This window comes from Panthera onca, chromosome C2 (genome assembly GCF_046562875.1).
Source record: "Panthera onca isolate mPanOnc1 chromosome C2, mPanOnc1 haplotype 2, whole genome shotgun sequence".
NCBI classification, from domain to species: domain Eukaryota; kingdom Metazoa; phylum Chordata; class Mammalia; order Carnivora; family Felidae; genus Panthera; species Panthera onca.
The window spans coordinates 121130801-121150931 of NC_138347.1; the positions used below are offsets into that span (position 1 = coordinate 121130801).

At 37.0% G+C, this 20131-nt stretch overlaps 1 protein-coding gene across 3 annotated transcripts in view; it reads right to left on the reverse strand.

Annotated features, from left to right (window-relative positions):
* The window catches only part of PLS1 (plastin 1), a 104412-nt gene that overhangs the window by 56730 nt on the left and 27551 nt on the right, over positions 1-20131 (reverse strand). Inside the window, exon 1 of one of the 3 annotated variants that reach the window (XM_060638857.3) lies at positions 19471-19643. The exons of the other annotated variants lie outside the window; for them this stretch is intronic. The gene's annotated coding sequence lies outside the window, so the exon portion shown is untranslated. Of the gene's footprint in view, positions 1-19470; positions 19644-20131 lie in introns of those variants that run through there. 3 annotated transcript variants of the gene reach the window in all.

Sequence of the window (20131 nt, forward strand, 5' to 3'; positions counted from 1 at the left end):
TTTGCTCACCTTCTGCAATTTGCACTCTTTCACCCATCATCCTGTCACCAAACACACCTTCCACCTAAGGATCTGATTTTCTTAGAAGACAGAATGGGAAAAGCAAATAACAAAGAAGGGCAAGTTAGCAGCCACTCTAGCTCCTGAAGACTGAGAAAAAAACTTCTAAACCGAAAAATCACTGACCTACTCAAAATACCCTTTTAAAAGAGCCACTAGGCAGACTTCAAGCTGTATTACACAGCTGTAATCATCAAGACAGCATGGCACTGGCACAAAAACAGACACTCCGATCAATGGAACAGAATAGAGAACCCAGAAATAGACCCACAAACCTATGGCCAACTAATCTTTGACAAAGCAGGAAAGAATATCCAATGGAATAAAGACAGTCTCTTCAGCAAGTGGTGCTGGGAAAACCGGACAGTGACATGCAAAAGAATGAACCTGGACCACTATCTTACACCAGACACAAAAATAAACTCAAAATGGATGAAAGACCTCAATGTAAGACAGGAAGCCATCAAAATCCTCGAGGAGAAAGCAGGCAAAAACCTCTTTGATCTTGGCCGCAGCAACTTCTTACTCAACACATCTCCAGAGGCAAGGGAAACAAAAGCAAACATGAACTATTGGGACCTCATCAAAATAAAAAGCTTCTGCACAGCGAAGGAAACAATCAGCAAAACCAAAAGGCAACCGACAGAATGGGAGAAGACATTTGCAAATGACATATCAGATAAAGGGTTAGTATCCAAAATCTATAAAGAACTTATCACATTCAACACCCAAAACACAAAGAATCCAGTGAAGAAATGGACAAAAGACAGGAATAGACACTTCTCCAAAGAAGACATCCAGATGGCCAACCGACACATGAAAAAATGCTCAACATCACTCATCATCAGGGAAGTAAAATCAAAACCACAATGAGATACCACCTTACACCTGTCAGAATGGCTAACATTAACAACTCAGGCAACAACAGATGTTGGCAAGGATGCGGAGAAAGAGGATCTCTTTTGCATTGCTGGTGGGAATGCAAGCTGGTACAGTCCACTCTGGAAATTAGTATGGTGGTTCCTCAAAAAATTAAAAATAGAACTACCCTATGACCCAGCAATTGCACTACTAGGCATTTATCCGTGGGATACAGGTGTGCTGTTTCAAAGGGACACATGCACCCCCATGTTTATAGCAGCACTATCAACAATAGCCAAAGTATGGAAAGAGCCCAAATGTCCACTAATGGATGAATGGATAAAGATGTGGTATATATATATATATATATATATATATATATATATAGGTGTGTGTATATATATATATATACACACACACACATATATATGTGTGTGTGTGTATGTATACACACACACACTCAATAGAGTATTACTCAGCAATCAAAAAGAATGAAATCTTGCCATTTGCAACTACGTGGATGGAACTAGAGAGTATTATGCTAAGCGAAATTAATCAGTCAGAGAAAGACAAATAGCATATGACTTCTTTCACATGAGGACTTTAAGATATACAACAGATGAATATAAGGGAAGGAAAGCAAAAATAATATAAAAACAGGGAGGGGTACAAAACATAAGAGACTCTTAAGTATGGAGAACAAACAGAAGGTTACTGGGAGGGGTTGTAGGAGGGGAGATGGGCTAAATGGGTAAGGGGCATTAAGGAATCTACTCCTGTACAGGTGTGCTGTTTTGAAGGGACACATGCACCCCCATGTTTATAGCAGCACTATCAACAATAGCCAAAGTATGGAAAGAGCCCAAATGTCCATTGATGGATGAATGGATAAAGAAGATGTAGTATATATATACCATGGAGTATTACTCAGCAATCAAAAAGAATGAAATCTTGCCATTTGCAACTATGTGGATGGAACTGGAGGGTATTATGCTAAGTGAAATTAGTCAGAGAAAGACAAAAACCATATGACTTCACTCATATGAGGAGTTTAAGAGACAAAACAGATGAACATAAGGGAAGGGAAACAAAAATAATATAAAAACAGGGAGGGGGCAAAACAGAAGAGACTCATAAATATGGAGAACAAACTGAGGGCTACTGGAGGGGTTGTGGGAGGGGGGATGGGCTAAATGGGTAAGGGGCACTAAGGAATCTACTCCTGAAATCATTGTGGCACTATATGCTGACTAATTTGCTTGTAAATTTAAAAAAAAATTTTTTTTTAATTAAAAAAATAAAAGGAATCTACTCCTGAAATCATTGTTGCACTTTATGCTAACGGACTTGGAGGTAAATTAAAAAAATAAATTTAAAAAAATAGTAACTAAATAATAAAAAATAAAACAGCCACGAGGGGTGCCTGGATGGCTCAATCGGTTGCACGTAGGACTTCTGCTCAGGTCACGATCTCACCGTTCGTGAGTTCAAGCCCCACATCGGGTTCTGTGCTGACATCTTGGAGCCTGGAGCCTGCGTTGGATTCTGTGTCTCCTTCTCTCCCCAGCCTGCACTCCTCTCTCTCTCTCTCAAAATAAATAAGCATTAAAAAAATTTGTTTAAATAAAAATAAAAGTAATGTCCTCAAAGAATATGAGAAAAAACTCACAATATATTATCAGGTTAAAAACAAAGGAGATATCAATATGTGTAATATATTCCCAACTTTGTTTAAAGTCTATATCTGCACAAAGAAAAAGAGTGGACAGCTAAAATGACAGAGGCAATAGGTTAAGTTCCTCCTGCTGCTTCAAACACATAGAAATGTTGGATAAAATATAAATCTTTGCATTTTTTCAATATGTATGTAAGCCTGAGCAAGCAAAAGAAATCTCCTGGTACCAGAAATGAAGTGGGAAATCAAGCAAGAGCAGGTCCTAAGAAACCAATGAAACCACGTGGATCTGGCAAGCAGAAGGAACACTGCCCCATAGGAACACCTGGACTGCCTATAGCATACACCGAACTCCACTAAAGAAAAGAAAATGCTCTGAAGATGAGCTCACAGTTGTAAATCAGGTAAGAACCCATCATCACAGCAGACAGTAAAAGACTTTCAAACTGGAAATCATGAAAGAGACTTTAAGTGTGGCTGAAATATTCAGAGATAAAAGAAAGAATTCATTTATAAGCAAAACAAAAACAAAAACAAAACAGGGCATAATTTTTTTTTTAATTTTTAAGAGAGAGAGGGAGGGAGCATGAGCAGGAGAGAGGCAGAGAGAGAGGGAGACACAGAATCCGAAGCAGGCTCCAGCACAGAGCCTGACATGGGGCTCAAACCCATAAATTGTGAGATCATGACCTGAGCTGAAGTCGGATGCTTAATGGACTGAACCACCAGGTGCCCATAATTTTTTAAAAGAAAGAAAGTATTTTTGAACATAAAACTGGTAACAGGAGCTATCTGGGAGGAGAGGGTGGTGAGACTGGGTGATTTATTTCTATATAGTTACCTATTTTCGACAATGATCATATATTACTTTTATAATAGATTCAGAAGTGAAGGAAGGAAAAAAGTAGAGATTCACATTTAACCATTCCTACATAGCAGTTAATAATTTTGGAAACTGGAGGGGATAAACTTGGATGTACTACTAGAATAAATCCAAGCTGGTATCTAATGAAATGTCCCTATACCACAGGATATCACCCTGCCCACACTACATGCCACAGTCATACTGAGCACACCAGCAGATCCTGTATGCATTAGTTCTTCCTTAATACCGACTCTCTGCACATGCCCTTTTCTAAGAATTCTCGTCAGCCTTTCTACATCCTGCAGACTCCTGGTAATCATTCCGGATCCAGGTAAATACCATTTCTTGGTGAAGTCTTCCTCACCTCCCTCAGACCAAGCAGCTATGTCCCCTAGCAATGCCAAAGAAACTCATTCAACACTCTGTGGTGAATGCCAGTTTGCACACTGTATCTTCTGTCGATCCTACCTCTACCAAGGACTATGCATTCCTCCGATCATTTCTGAATATGAGTGTCCAATACCTTGCTTACCCATAGATGGTGTTCAATAAAAATTCTTTATTTGAATGCAAGTGTAGAAAATCAATAAAATACTACCAAATATATGCTCAGTAGAGTTTTTTTCCCTTTGCCTCAGAGAAGTGAATTAGAGTCATAGACCCTCTGTTTGCTAACATCCTCTTGAACAACTCACATCATAAATACTACTGGCCAGGTCTTTGATTTTTCTGGCCTTGTACTTATATCCTATCCCTGACATACCATGCATGTAATTACACTCATTTTATCTTCTCTATTCTATAAAATTTTCCCAGTTGATTTTTTAAGCTTTATTTTTTATTTATTATTTTTTTAAGTAATCTCCACATCCTTCATGGAGCTCGAACTCACAACCCCAAGATCAAGAACTGCATATTCAACCAACTGAGCCAGCCAGGTGCCCCTCCTAGCTGATTTGAATCAATACCTTAAGTCATTTGCATGTAGCAGACACGATTGTTCTAGGCTTCCTTGGGCACTAGAAATACATGTAGAAAGAATAACATAAAGGGGCGTCTGGATGGCTCAGTCACTTAAGTATCTGACTCTTGATCTCAGCTCAGGTCTGGATCTCAGCGTCATGAGTTCAAGCCCTGCATTGAGCACCGCACTGGGTGAGAACCCTGCTTAAAAAGAAAAAAAAAAAAAAAAAAAGATAATAGATTTATTCTCTGTACTCAAAAAGTTTAAATCCATTTGTTAATTCAGTCAGTATTTACTGAGAACCAGCTATGCTCTTAGCCCAATGCTAAGAACTGTGAAAAGCATTAAGACATTTAATATCTGGTCTAGGCATTTCAGAAACTTACAAACTAGTTGGGGGGAAGATGTGAGAAACACAAATAGAAAGTTAAATAGCAATGTTAGTATTATGTGTGTAAGCAATAAAATTCAGGAAAAAATGTCAAAAGATGTTAAAATGATGTTACACTCATTTTATCTTATTTTTTTCTTTTTTTTTTTTTTTTCAACGTTTTTTTTTTTTTTTTTTTTTTTTTTTTTAATTTTTGGGACAGAGAGAGACAGAGCATGAACGGGGGAGGGGCAGAGAGAGAGGGAGACACAGAATCGGAAACAGGCTCCAGGCTCCGAGCCATCAGCCCAGAGCCTGACGCGGGGCTCGAACTCACGGACCGCGAGATCGTGACCTGGCTGAAGTCGGACGCTTAACCGACTGCGCCACCCAGGCGCCCCTCATTTTATCTTATTTTAAGATGTTATGTTTTTTTAAATTTAAGATGTTATAAGAAGCGTCACAGGGTAGATGGTGTGTTCTGGACACTAAGAATTAACGGATGAGAGAGAGGCTTCTATACACCTAAGTGATTCATAGAGTGTTCCAGGGAGGACCAAGAACTGGGGGGAGAGATGCAATCTCACATATAATGGGGTGAGATTGCTCACTAGTAACTTAACTTACTGTTTTACAATCCCCCTACCCCATACCCTCCACCATTCCACTAATAAGCCAGGTGGATTTGACAAGGATTCAGGATTTTTTTTTTAAGATTTTATTTTTAAGTAATCTCCATACCCAGTGTGGGGCTCACACAACCCACACAACCCAAGATTAAAGGTCATGTGCTCTACCAACTGAGCCAGCCAGGTGCCCCAGGGATTCAGGACCTTAATGAAGGGACACCACATGGGCCACAGACCAACTGGTAATTCAGATATTTCAGCAGATGTCAGCAAAGAGAGACATCCACGTCCAGGGACTATACAGGAGCCTAAGTCTCATCAGAAGCCAATGTCAGAGAAACAACAGTTCTGAACTTAGCTCCTTACCCTCAAACCCATGCCATGACACGATGAAATTTCTGAAAACTTAAATACCACCAGGGAAGAAAACCACCAAGTTTAGCCTTAGATGACTGTTTCACCCTGTATGACTAGAAAAGCATTCCACTATATGGGTACTGATAATAGAAACTGTGTTGTACAAAAATAAAGATATTTTATACACACCTAAATTTTGAGGCCTGAGAATTCATCCTTGTTACAGAGGCTTAAAAAAATCCAATCTATTTGACAAAGCAGGAAAGAATATCCTATGGGAAAAAAAACCAGTCTCTTCAACAAATGCTGTGGGGAAAACTGGTCAGCTACATGCAAGAAAATGAAACTGGACCACTTTCTTATACCAGTGGATTAAAGACCTAAATGGGAGACTTAAAACCATAAAAATCCAAGAGGATACAGGCAGTAACTTCTCGGACATCAACCATCGCAACATTGTTCTAAATAGGTACCCCTTAAGCAAGGGAAATAAAAGCAAAAATAAATTATTGAGGCTACATAAAAATAAAAAACTTGTGCACAGCAAAAGAAACAATAAACAAAACTAAAAGGCAACCTATGGAATGGTTGCAAGATATTTGCAAATGGCATATCTGATAATGGGTTAGTATCCAAAATATATAAAGAACTGATACAAGTCCACACCCAAAACAACAAATAATCCAATTAAAAAATGGGCAGAAGACATGAATAGACATTTCTCCAAAGAAGATATCCAGATGGTCAACAGACACATGAAAAGATGCTCAATATCACTCATCACCAGGGAAATGCAAATCAAAACTACAATATTACCTCACACCTGTCAGAATGGCTAAAATCAAAAACACAAGAAAAAGCAGGTGTTGGCGAGGATGTGGAGAAAAAGGAACCCTTGTGCACCATTGATGGGAATGTATAGAGGTGCAGCCACTGTGGAAAACAGTATGGAGGTCCTCAAAAAGTTAAAAATAGAACTACCCTATGATTCAGTAATGGCACCACTGGGTATTTACCCAAAAAATACAAAACACTAAATCAAAGGGATACATGCACCCTCATTTATTGCAGCATTATTTACAACAGCCAAACTATGTAAAGAGCCCAAGTATCTGCTGATAGATGAATGGATAAAGAAGATATTGATACACACACACACACACACACACACACACACACACACACACACAGAAATATTATTCAGCCATAAATTTCATTTTGTCATTTGCAATAATATGGATGGAGCTAGAAACTATAATGCTACGTGAAATTAAGTCAGAGAAAGACAAATATAATATGATTTCACCCGTATGTGAAATTTAAGAAACAAAACAAGTGAGAGGGGTGGGGGCAAACTAAGAAACAGACTCTTAACTATAGAAAACAAACTGTTGGTCACCAGAGGGGAGGGGATGTGGTGGGGGTGGTAGTGAAATATGTGACGGGGATTAAGGAGTTACTTGTGATGAGCACTGAGTGATGTATGAACTTGTTGAATCACTATATTGTACACCTGACACTAATACAATACTGTATGTTAACGATACTGGAATTAAAATAAATAAAACATGTTTAAAAATCTCATACAAGGTAATACATCATTACATTCCAAAATGAGCCTCAAAGACACAGATGCTATGGCTGGATTTTAACACATATACTAAACACCACACCTCAGAAGTCTTTTTAAAGCAGGTATGTTTCTGCCAGCTCTGAAATATTACTGTTGTCCCTATGTTCTAAAGAAAGTGCTCACGGACCAGTTAAGTGGGCCATGGATTGTTGAAGAGGCCAACCTTTCAAGCCAGCATTTCTGCCCTAACTCAGGATAGCAGCCCAGCCTTCCTTCTCAGCATCCTGTGCCTTCTTGCCTTCCACTGAGCTATAAAACCTGACAAATCTAAGAATCAAGGCTGGATTTACCTCTCACTGCCTATAGACTCTTGGGTACCTGACCTCTCTGGATCTGCCTCGTAATACCGGAAATAATACCTACACCTCACAGGGTTGTCAGGATCAAGTGGAAGAGCGTATGTGAAAGGCCAGGCATTACTTTATCACCTCTTTCAGGAGATTATATGCTTTAAACTACTTTTATAATTTATAGAATAAACAGCTGTATTCTCTTTCTAAAAATTTCAGAGTCTCAGGTGGATTGAACAGAGAGGAAGGCTGGGGGAGAGAGGTCTCCTGGCTTCCATACTCACACTTGGTACGCTAATTGTACCTGATCACATCTGATGAGGCTAGCCAGCCTCTTTGGGAGGAGTGACAGCAGGGGAGTAAGAAGAGGGAAAAGAATGGAGAAAGATAAAGTTTGCATTTAAAACAGCTCCACATTTTATATACGTAGAAATATCTGGAATGATGTTTACCCATGATAAAAAGTAATGGCACAGTGATGGGGTTTTTGGATAACCTTTAACTTTCTGCTTTGTTCTTTTCTATATTTAATTCGTGTACTAAAAATACACACATACCTGAAAACTACAGTTAATTTTTTGGACTATACCTGCATAAGCTTTTCGTAAGCATCATTCATAATAGCTAAGATGACCAAAATGCCTGTCAACCGATGAAATAACAAAATGTGATACTATCCATAGAATGGCATATTATTCAGCAATAAGAAGGAATGCAATACAATATATGTCACAACATGAATGATCCTTGAAAATGTTCTGCCAGTAAAAGAGCATAACTTACGCATAAAACTATCCACTTTTTTTGAGAGGCAGAGAGAGAGAGAGCGAGGTGAAGAGGGGAAGAGGGAAGCAGACTTAAGATCTAAAGCAGGCTTGGGGCTCCTGGGTGGCTCAGTCGGTCGAGCATCTGACTTCGGCTCAGGTCATGATCTTGCAGTCTGTGAGTTCGAGCACCGCGTCAGGCTCTGTGCTGACAGCTCAGAGCCGGGAGCCTGCTTCAGATTCTGTGTGTGTGTCTCTCTCTCTGCCCCTCCCCCGCTCATGCTCTGTCTCTCTCTGTCAAAAATAAACATTAAAAAAAAATTTTTTTAAAGATCTGAAGCAGGCTCTGTGCTGACAGCAAAGAGCCCAACATGGGGCCCGAACTCACCAACTGCAAGATCATGACCTGAGCTGAACTCAGATGCTTAACCGACTGAGCCATCCAGGCACCCCACCCCTATCCACATCCTCCCCAGTGATCTTACAACTTTTCATGAACAACTTTTCTAAACTATACATTTATTTTTGATAGCTTTATTGAGATATAATTAACAAACACTGAAGTATATAAAGTACAAGATTTGAAGTTTTGATATACTATCCCCATCACTATAATCAAGACACTGAACATAAGACTCCTGTAAGTTTCCTCACGCTCTTTGTAATACCTCACTCCCATCTCTCCCTGTTCCCAGGCAACCAATAATGGGTTTAATGGCACTACAGATTAGTTTGCATTTTCTAGATTTTCATATAAATAGAATCATGTATACATACTCTTTTCTTCTGACTTCTTTTATTCAGCATAAATATTTTTAGGTTTATCTATGTTGCTGTTTTAACAGTTTATTCCTTTATATTCCTGAGTGGGATTCCTTTGTATGCACAAATCACAGATATTCATGTTGCTTATAGATTTAGACTGCTACATAAGAGCTGCTATGAACATAAGTATAAAAGTCTGACTATGGATATATATTTTCATTTTCCTTTAGTAAATGTTTATTCTTTAGGGGTATTTTTGGTAATTTCTTTGTCTGGCTTTGGATCAGAATCGTTTTGGTCTCGTCAACGAATTGAGAAGTATGCTCTCCTACATGTCGGAAGAAGTTTGTATAGAATTGTTATTATTTGTTCCTTAAATGTTTGTTTGAAGCTACCTAGGCCTAGAGTTTTCTTTGCAAGCATGTTTTTAATTACAAAGTCAATTTCTTTAATAGATAAAGAGCATATATAGATATCTGTAGAGTCTATAGTGATGTCACTTCTCTCATTCCTTATATTGATATTTGTCTTTTTTATTTTTAAAAAAAAAATTTTTTTTAACGTTTATTTATTTTTGAGACAGAGAGAGACAGAGCATGAACAGGGGAGGGGCAGAGAGAGAGGGAGACACAGAATCAGAAGCAGGCTCCAGGCTCTGAGCCATCAGCCCAGAGCCCGACGCGGGGCTCAAACTCACGACCGTGAGATCGTGACCTGAGCTGAAGTCGGACACTTAACCGACTGAGCCACCCAGGCGCCCCTTTTATTATTTTTTTTAAATCAGTGTGGCCAGGTGTTTATCAGTTTTATTGATCATCTCAAAAACTAGGTTTTAGGGGCACCTTGGTGGCTCAGTTAGATAAGGGTCCGACTTTGGCTCAGGTCATGATCTTACGGTTGACAAGTTCAAGCCCAGCGTCGGGCTCTGTGTGATGGCTCAAAGCCTGGAGGTTGTTTCATATTCTGTGTCTCCCTCTCTCTCTCTGTCCCTCCTCCACTCACACTGTGTCTCTCTCAAAAATAAACATTAAAAAAATTTTTTTAAACTAGGCTTTAGTTTCATTGATTTTTCTCTATTGTTTTTGTTTTCAATTTTGTTGACATTTGCTCTGATCATTATTATTTTCTTTACTCTGCTTTTGGATTTATTTTGTTCCCCTTTTACTAGTTTCTATTTTTTTTAAGTTTATTTATTTAAAAAATTTTTTTAATGTTTATTTATTTTTGACAGAGAGAGAGAGAGAGACAGAGACAGAGCATGAGCGAGGGAGGGGCAGAGAGAGAGGGAGACACAGAATACGAAGCAGGCTCCAGGCTCTGAGCTGTCAGCACAGAGCCCGACGCAGGGCTCGAACTCACAGGATACCTGTATGCCTTGGATAAATGCCTAGTAGTGCAATTGCTGGGTCATAGGGTAGTTCTATTTTTAATTTTTTGAGGAACCACCATACTATTTTCCAGAGTGGACTGTACCAGCTTGCATTCCCAACAGCAATGCAAAAGAGATCCTCTTTCTCCGCATCCTTGCCAACATCTGTTGTTGCCTGAGTTGTTAATGTTAGCCATTCTGACAGGTGTAAGGTGGTATCTCATTGTGGTTTTGATTTGTACTTCCCTGATGATGAGTGATGTTGAGCATTTTTTCATGTGTCGGTTGGCCATCTGGATGTCTTCTTTGGAGAAGTGTCTATTCCTGTCTTTTGTCCATTTCTTCACTGGATTCTTTGTGTTTTGGGTGTTGAGTGTGATAAGTTCTTCATAGATTTTGGATACTAACCCTTTATCTGATATGTCATTTGCAAATGTCTTCTCCCATTCTGTCGGTTGCCTTTTGGTTTTGCTGATTGTTTCCTTCGCTGTGCAGAAGCTTTTTATTTTGATGAGGTCCCAATAGTTCATGTTTGCTTTTGTTTCCCTTGCCTCTGGAGATGTGTTGAGTAAGAAGTTGCTGCGGCCAAGATCAAAGAGGTTTTTGCCTGCTTTCTCCTCGAGGATTTTGATGGCTTCCTGTCTTACATTGAGGTCTTTCATCCATTTTGAGCTTATTTTTGTGTATGGTGTAAGATAGTGGTCCAGGTTTGTTTTTCTGCATGTCACTGTCCGGTTTTCCCAGCACCACTTGCTGAAGAGACTGTCTTTATTCCATTGGATATTCTTTCCTGCTTTGTCAAAGATTAGTTGGCCATAGGTTTGTGGGTCCATTTCTGGGTTCTCTATTCTGTTCCATTGATCTGAGTGTCTGTTCTTGTGCCACCACACATTTTGGTATGTTGCATTTTCAGTTTTCATTTTCATTCAGGTCAAAATACTTAATTCCCTTTTTAATTTCTTTTTTCATCACTGGGCTATTAAGTGGTTACTCAGTTTCCAAATACTTGTGTATTTCTCTAATTTGATTTTGAATTTAATTCCATTATGGTGAGAGAACATGCTTCATTTGACTTGTATTGAGGATTGTTTTATGGCCTAGCACATGACCTAATTTGGTAAACACTGGGTGTACTTTAAAAGAAAGTATATTCTGCTGCTATTGGGTGGAGTGTTCTATAAATACCAAAAAGGTCCAGCTGGATGATAGCATTAAGTCTTCTATATCCTTACTAAGTTTCTGTCCACTGCTTCTATTCAGTTGAAATCTTCAACTGTAATTGTGGATGTATTTCTTATTGCAGTTGAATCAAGTTATGCTTCATTTATCTTAAAGAGCTGCTATTAAGTAGATAACTAGAATTGACCCCTTTGTCATTACGAAATTACCTTCTTTATCCCTAGAAATAGTCTTTGCTCTGAAATATACTTTGCTTGATGTTAATAGAGCTAGGGTCAGCGTTCTTTTGGTTTGTAATATCATGGTGTATTTTTTCCAATCCCATTACGTTTAACCTATCTATGTTTTTATATTTAAAGGGTGTGGCTTCAATGCAACATTTGGCTGGGTCTTGTGTTTTCACCCAATCTGAACTATCTCTGCTTTTTAACTGGGGTGTTCAGACCATTAACCTTATAATGTGATTATTGATATGGTTAGGTTTAAGTCTCTTATCTTGCTATTTGTCCCACCTGTTCTTTGTTTCCTTTCTTCCTCTTTTTCTATTTGCTTTTGGGTTACTCAAATATTATTTATAATTCCATTTTATCTCCTTTCTTGGCTTACCATGGTTGCTTTAGGGTGTGTACTATACATCTTTAACTCATCACAGCTTATCCTCAAGTGCTATTACACCATTCCACACATAGTATAAGGATGTTACAATGATATACTTTCACTTTTCCCCACCAATCCTTTAGGCTATTTTTGCCATGCATTTTACATATGTTACAAACCCCATACTTCACCGTACTATTTTACTTAAATAATTACCTTTTCAATAGATTTAAATAATAAGAAAAAAATCTTATAGTTTACCTATACAGTACCGTTTCTGGTGCTCTTCATTCCTTTGTATAGATCTGTATTTCCTTATGGTATCATTTTCTTTCTGCCTCATGGTCTTCCTATGGTCTACCCTTGAATTTTTCCACTTTTTACATGTCTGAAAACTCTTTATCTCATTTTTGGTTTTGAAAGATATTTTGTTGGGTGTAGAATTCCAAGTTGACAGTTTTCCTTTCAGTATTTAATAGTGTTCCTCCACTATCTTACGCACATTGTTTCCAATGAGAAATTTACATTATCTTTCTTCCTCTGTATGTAATTATGTAAGTTGTCTTTTTTTTTTTCCTTTGGCTTCTTTTAAGATTTTATCCTTAGCACTGGTTTTAAGCAATTTAATTACAATGTGTTTTGATACAGTTTTCTTCATGTATCTTTTTGCTTTGGTTAACTGAGCTTGTTGGATCTGTAGGTTTATACATTTTGTCAAATTTGGAAAAAAATTTTACCATGATTTCTTCAAATATTTTTTCTGTTTTTCTTCCTCCTTAGGAACTCTAAGTACATGTATATTAGGTCACTTGAAGTCCCACAGATCACTGAGGATATTTTTAATTTTTTTGTAATTTCTTTTCTCTGTTTCATTTTGGATAGTTTCTACTGCTGTGTCTTCAAGAACACTGTTCTTTTCTTCTACAATGTCTAATCTGTCATAAACCATCCAGTGCATTGCTCATCTTACATTTTATAGTTTTCATCTCTAGAAGTTCAATGTAAGTCTTTTAAAGTATTTTCAATGTCTTCACTTAACTCTTTTAAGCATATGGAATACAGTTGTAATAATTGTTTTAATGTCATTATCTGATAATTCTAACATCTATGTCAATTTTAGGTCAGTTTTGGTTGATAGTCCCTATAATTATGGGTCAAATTTTCCTGTTTTGCTCACGTATTTCGTGATCAGTATAAAAATCTAACACAACTGCAGTACTTGGGAGGTAGCCTTCTGGACTATTTTAATTTACAAATACTCACGTATACTTAACATACCTAGATACGTGTATGATTTTTTTAATGGGGTTATGCCACAGATTTTAAACATTATTTTAATAACTACATATAATGGAAAAGGCAAATGAAAACAATGACCTAACATTACACCACATTGCTCTCCAAAGCAGTGTATATCTGAAAGAGATGAAGAGCATATTCTACGACCCACAATTCCACTTCTAGAAATTTATCACAGAGAAACTCTTATATAAATAAACCAAAATAAAAGTAAAAGCACAGCCTTGTTAACAGTATCAAAAAAAAAAATAATAAAAATAAAAAGGAAACCACCCGAATTCCTTCATCAGGTAACTAGATAATTCTGGATACTCACTTAGCGAAATACTACACAACAGTTAAAATGAAGTAGGTATTTGTTTTAACATGAGAGATATAAATGGGAAAAAGTATATAGCAAAGAATTTGTGAAAAATTTTAAAGCATTTAAAATGGTACTTTATATTATTAGTGGAAAAATATAAAAAGACGGGTGGGAAAAATAATTAACATGCCAACTTCAGGACTGTTGGTTTACTGTTGACTCATGGTTTACTCCTTACGGAAAGTAAAGAGCTGATACATTAAATAAATGGCAAATTGCTGACATTTCTTGAATCTGGGCAGAGAAAAATGTATGTATATTATATTATTTTCACTATTCTTTTGCACTATTTTATAACTAGAAACATGAAAGAAAACTGAAGTGGAATAATATCACATTAGGGCATATCCTACAACTGTATGTAGTGATCCTTCTTTCTATAACACATTTTACTTTTACTTAACCATCCTCTCCATCTGGTTTTAAGAAAATATAACAGAAAATATGTTTTCAAAGCAAATTAGATAGCAACTCCCCTAAGTTAACATTTCAATTTCTGAATACAGAGGAAAAAGCTTAAGTATGTCAGGCTTTGCTCTTCAGCTTAAGTAAAGAGCACCCAGAATGAAAGGTTAAATGATGAATGGGGTCTAAAACTGACCAGCCTAGACACAGGAATACACAAACCTAGAATTAACATGATAATTTTTTAAGTTAGTAATATTGAACATACGAAGAGAATCTACTGTGTGCAAGGCACTTTAGATAAATTATCTCTAATTCTTGAAACAACCTCCAGAAGTAGAAGTTTATATCCATTTTACAGATAAAGACACTCAAGCTCACTAAGGTCAAGTAACTCACCCAATACCACTCAGCTAATAAGTGCTAGAGTGGTATAATTCAAACAAGAGTGTCAAGGTCCACATTTCTACTTCTCCATATAAGGTTAGGCCCAGGAAGGCACTCGGGAGCTCCCACAGGGTAATTTAATTATTCTGCTTACAGAGTTAGACTGACCCTTACTCAGCTTTTGCAATCTTAGAAAAATCTTACTTTAGTTAATTTCAGTATCTTAAAGTAACATTCATGTTTTTTATTTGTGTGTTTTCATGTGAGTCTGTTTATTCACTTAATATAAGTGTCTCAGGGCAAACTCACTACACGTTTCATTCTTAGCTAATAATAATGACCTAGCTTTGTGAAAGAAAAAATACATTTGAAATGGATTCTTTATGGTGGCCTAAAACCAAAGACTAAGGAAGACCACCATGACATTGTAAGGAACAGGTGCCATTATCAAGAGAAACAGTCTCACATTTAAGTGCTTTCTAATTTATAAAGCACTTTCACATACATGATCACATTTGACCTACGTCAATCTGGTCAGCAGAACTGAAAATACTAATTTTATATGTGATAGTATTATCTGTTTCCCTATATTATTTTACTTCCATTTCACACATAAGGAAACAGATTCCAAGAGGTCAACCTACATAGCATAGCTCATCTGCTGCTCAGGGTCAAAGCTGGTACTGTTGACAGTGTGCTTCAGTCCCAATCCTATATTCCTTTGGATAAACCACAATGAGTTTTGAATGTCCAAGAGCAATGGAGACATGAAATAGTATGTCAGGGAAAGCAGGGAATCATTTTTCCACACGATATTCAAGGAAGATATCTTTATATAGACATTGAAATTAGATGACTTAGCATAGAGGTTTACAAAACAGTTCCATATGTGGTTCTTTTTACTTTCTTCATTCTAATTTAACACCAAATTCTCCTTTTTTTTTAAGAAGTAATATATTCACTTATTACATTCAATAAGAATTATCATTACTAAGTAAGATAATGCCAGGAGTATGCAATTAGTAGGAAATACAGCGTGGCATTTTCAAGGTTATGCTATTAAGTATCGTTATAAATATTGATTTGCATGGTAAGGCCACAAAACGCTGTAGAGAAGTGAAAACATACAAAAGTGATGAAAATCCAGTCAGGAAGTAAATATAAATTTAGATGAAGAGTTTATATTTGAAATGCCTACATTTTCCCTGTGACATTGATTCTTGAATGTCTTTTGATTTTTAGCCTTTATTGATAAAAAGCTATGGGCACTGTGCCCAGAAAAATGCACACAGATCTCAATTTTGCATATGATTTCAGGGGGTCTGTAGAAGCCCATTCATGGACGTCCTAGAGGTTTATAGACTCCAAGATAAGAACTCCAGCCCCAACATTTACCCAAAAAGTTTCCTTGGGAAGAAAACATTTTAGAGTAATTTCCTGGAGAACATGTTCTCAACAGCTTTCTTCAACATTTTCAGTGGAAAACAAGAAATGATTCAGCAAGGCTTGCTGATATTGCTGAGCAATAAATAACTGTGCCTCACGAAAGGCAAACATGTACACGTAGAACCATAGTTCACATCTACTGATAAAAATGTACAGACTTATACAGGAGGAAAAAAAGAGGAAGTAAATATGGGTCTGACAAAGATTTTCCTGAGGGGATAATATTTAAACTCAGCGGGCCTTGAAGAGTAAGGAGACTTTTAAAGTTATGTTTTGGTGTCACAGATATGTCTAAAGTTTTAACTTAAAAAGCATATCCTAATACTGTCATTTTTATTTCTGAAAATTATTCCTTATAGAAATAACTACCAAGCAGTGACAGTTACTTACTTATGAGGATGAGTTAATAGGCATGTACAAGAAAAAAAAAAGATGAAAAATTAAACGGGATAAAAATCTCAGATAAAAAAACCTTAAAAGTCATCCAGTCCAACCCCCTCAATTTACAGATGAAAAGACTGAGGTGACACCCTTAGCTCCTCAAAAGACACCAAGAACAAAGATCTCCACCAGAGAGCAGGAAATATTAGAAACAAGTATTAGGGATGAAATTAGATTTAGAAATATTTAACATACGTACTTTCACAAGCAGCCTAACTTGGTCCTTACAACACAGGATCCCATGTCACAAATAGTTCAAGAGACACCCCAAGAGAGGAGTGATATTCCACAGAGCAGAAGCCGGACAGTGGGCCATTGCTCCTTTAACCATCTCCAGTATTTCTGACATCCTGAGATTTATGTATGCCTGGGTGAGTGGATTAGTGAATTATATAACTTAGCTGATAGCAAGCCTACCTTCACTAAATGGACAAGTAATTTTAAATGATGCCTGCACAGAAACTGGGTACTGAAAATATATTAAGCATACAAGCATAAGAAAATGGAGAAGCAGACACCTCCACTCTTAATGAGACTTCACCAGCTACATTAGAAAATAAAACAGAGGCAAATGTGACCACAAGTTGGACAAATGATTCAAAATTATCAAGACTATGTAAAATACAGTTTTACACTGTCACTGACAATAAATAGTACCCTACGTGTATATTGTACCATGAGATATTAGTTATTACAAATATGTTCTTGGAAGTGGCATATATAAAACGTTTTTACTGATGGGAGTAGCACAATGAAAAAAAAGGCTGGAGACCACTGTTCCAAGAAGAAAGAGCTCAGTGTCCAGCCTCAACTGGAATAGGTAAAGGGAGAATTCTTCCCACCATTTGCTACTTCTGGTTAATGATAGCATCTCTTCTATCCTGCAAGACTGAGAACTGGGTTAGAAACATTTGGAAGGAAAGAAACAGAAGTAATTCTAAAACCTGAGTTCTGATATAAAGGATGTAGTCAGAAAAGGCCAGTAAACTTTTATAATTCTTAAAGCAGTTCAGGCCTAGACACAATGGGGATTAGAGATTAAAATCACTACTTAGAAAAAACAGGCAGCCAAGCACTCAGTGGACTATTTTCAGGAGTTCGTGATGTATGCTCACAGTGCATACCTAACCCCAAGTGCCACTCTGTTCTCCACAGGCTCATTTTCCTGGGGTCTTTAGCAATAGGTCCTTTTATAGCACTGAAAGTAAGTTGGCATGAACTTGGACTTTTTTAATGGCTAGATAAGGCCACGCCATTAGTAACATTTGTAGCTATGCAAAGTAACATAATAAGGGTAATCAAATATCATGCTTTGGGTGGTAAGCTGATCTAAACTAAGGATCATAAAGGAATGTTATCCCCCTCCTCTGCAAGAACACAATTGAGCATTTGGCTGGTTCATTACGAAAGGACTGGCACAAGGGCACAGCCTTTGTTGGACTCCGTGCATAATACAGAAAAGGGAATTCTGGCTCCTTAGAAAGCCAGAAAAGGTTTTTTAAGAACTATGTGAAATTTGTCCATGGCACTTACTTTCTAGGACTCACTGGTCATGATGTGTTTGTTTCTCTAAGAAGAGCCGCAGAGTAACTCTATTCTATGATGCATACAAATAAATTTAAGTGGTTGACTCCTTCACAAAGCTGAGCAGATAAGTCTTAACTTACTACTTAGGTTTGAGAGCTCAAGTCACTGCACAAAGGAAACATACTTAACTTTTTAGAAGCTGGCCCCTTTTAAGAAAACTTAAGAGTCTTTAATTCTTCGTCACTAAGAGCTATGCAAACTGCCAGCGGTATCGGTATCCAAGTTTCCTCGACATGCATCATTCAAGACCTTCTCAGCTTTACATGGGCTGGGAACTGCTCATTTTCTGTTTTACTAAGAAAAGAGCTCAGGTGAGGCTGCTAGGGTAAAGATATATGGTTCTCCAGCCAATTTGCAGAAACCATTAAAAATGCTCACAGTGAAAGGCAACAATGCTTATTTGTACACTATATAAGGAAATTTTCTGAAAGCCTTCAGCCTCTTCCCAAATTCTACGAAACAGTGATGGGAAAAAAAGCTTTTAAGTGAGAGCACTATCTCCAAGTACATTCTGGTACTTAAAAATGTAGAAGAGTGAAAATAATGGTAAAGGATTTATTTCAATGAGTTTTTTCAGACTCCATATGGTTAGATATTATCTCACCACATCCCAATACTGGCAACATCCTCTATTACCATTTATTTTACTTATCTGTGGAATTCTTTTAAAAAAAAGAAAAGTTTTGTTTATCCATGATTAAACCATAGATTGGAAGAGGTGTTTCATTAGACTGACTCAAGCTTTGAAGCAATTATACATACACATTCTAAAGGGCACAGAAAGAATGTATGTTAGCATATTCCTAAGAATTTATATACATTTCTAAAGGAAAAATTAAAGCCAAATCAAAAAATTACAAACTGAATTTTAACCAACCCTGAATAAACCAAAACAGCAGTTTCTTACCTAACAAGTATTACTTAAGGAAGAAATAGTTTTCAAAACAGAAATATTAAAAGAGAACAAAGAATTATGTGACCCTCACACCAAGGTTACTATTTGCATTGATTATGCAAAGCAATCTAGCATCCCAAAGTAAAAATGCACCAAAACGAAACAAAACATGAGGGATTTATCTCAATTTAACAAATATATCTAAAAAAGCAGTTTCAGAATCTGAAGCCTGATGACTGCTATTAACATAAAGGAAAATTTTGCATACCTGCTTCTGTTGGTCTTATATCTTTAGATTTGGAGATCCAAGAAAACAATCCAGAAGGTTTAAAATTCAGTGTAAGATGTGTCTATCCTTCAATTAATCCTCTGTCAAAGTCAGTGTTTGGCCAAAGAAAATAAGCAAGGCCAAACTGAAGTATTCTGCCTACTACTAAGATTTTAATCTCAAAAGAACTTCGTCTCAAGTAGAAAGGCCAACTTACAACATGGGTGTGGTTTGGAGCTATAAAAAAATCAAGAGGCAAAATGTAGATGTCATCATCACTTGCTTGATTATGAATATGGCTTAAAATATACCAGGATTTTCAGTTTAGCCTTTAGATTCCATTCAAGCAGATCTTCTTCCCATGGAATGGGACTGTCCTGTGAGGTCTTATATCTGCCACTTTAAATTTTGAAATGGCAACTTTGCTTTCACCATGTGAAAAGTCATTAAGCAATGAAGTATACATGGAGAGTATCCTGAAAATAACTAGGAAATTGCATTAAACCTAGAAACAAAACAAATCCTACATCCTACTGAATTTTTTTTTATAATCACTGAACTCATTTCAAGGAAATGTACAAAATTTACCTTTGAATACTAACTGGAAGCATTATATAGACGTATACATCATTAAAGCTAGAAAGTGCCTCAAAGGTTATAG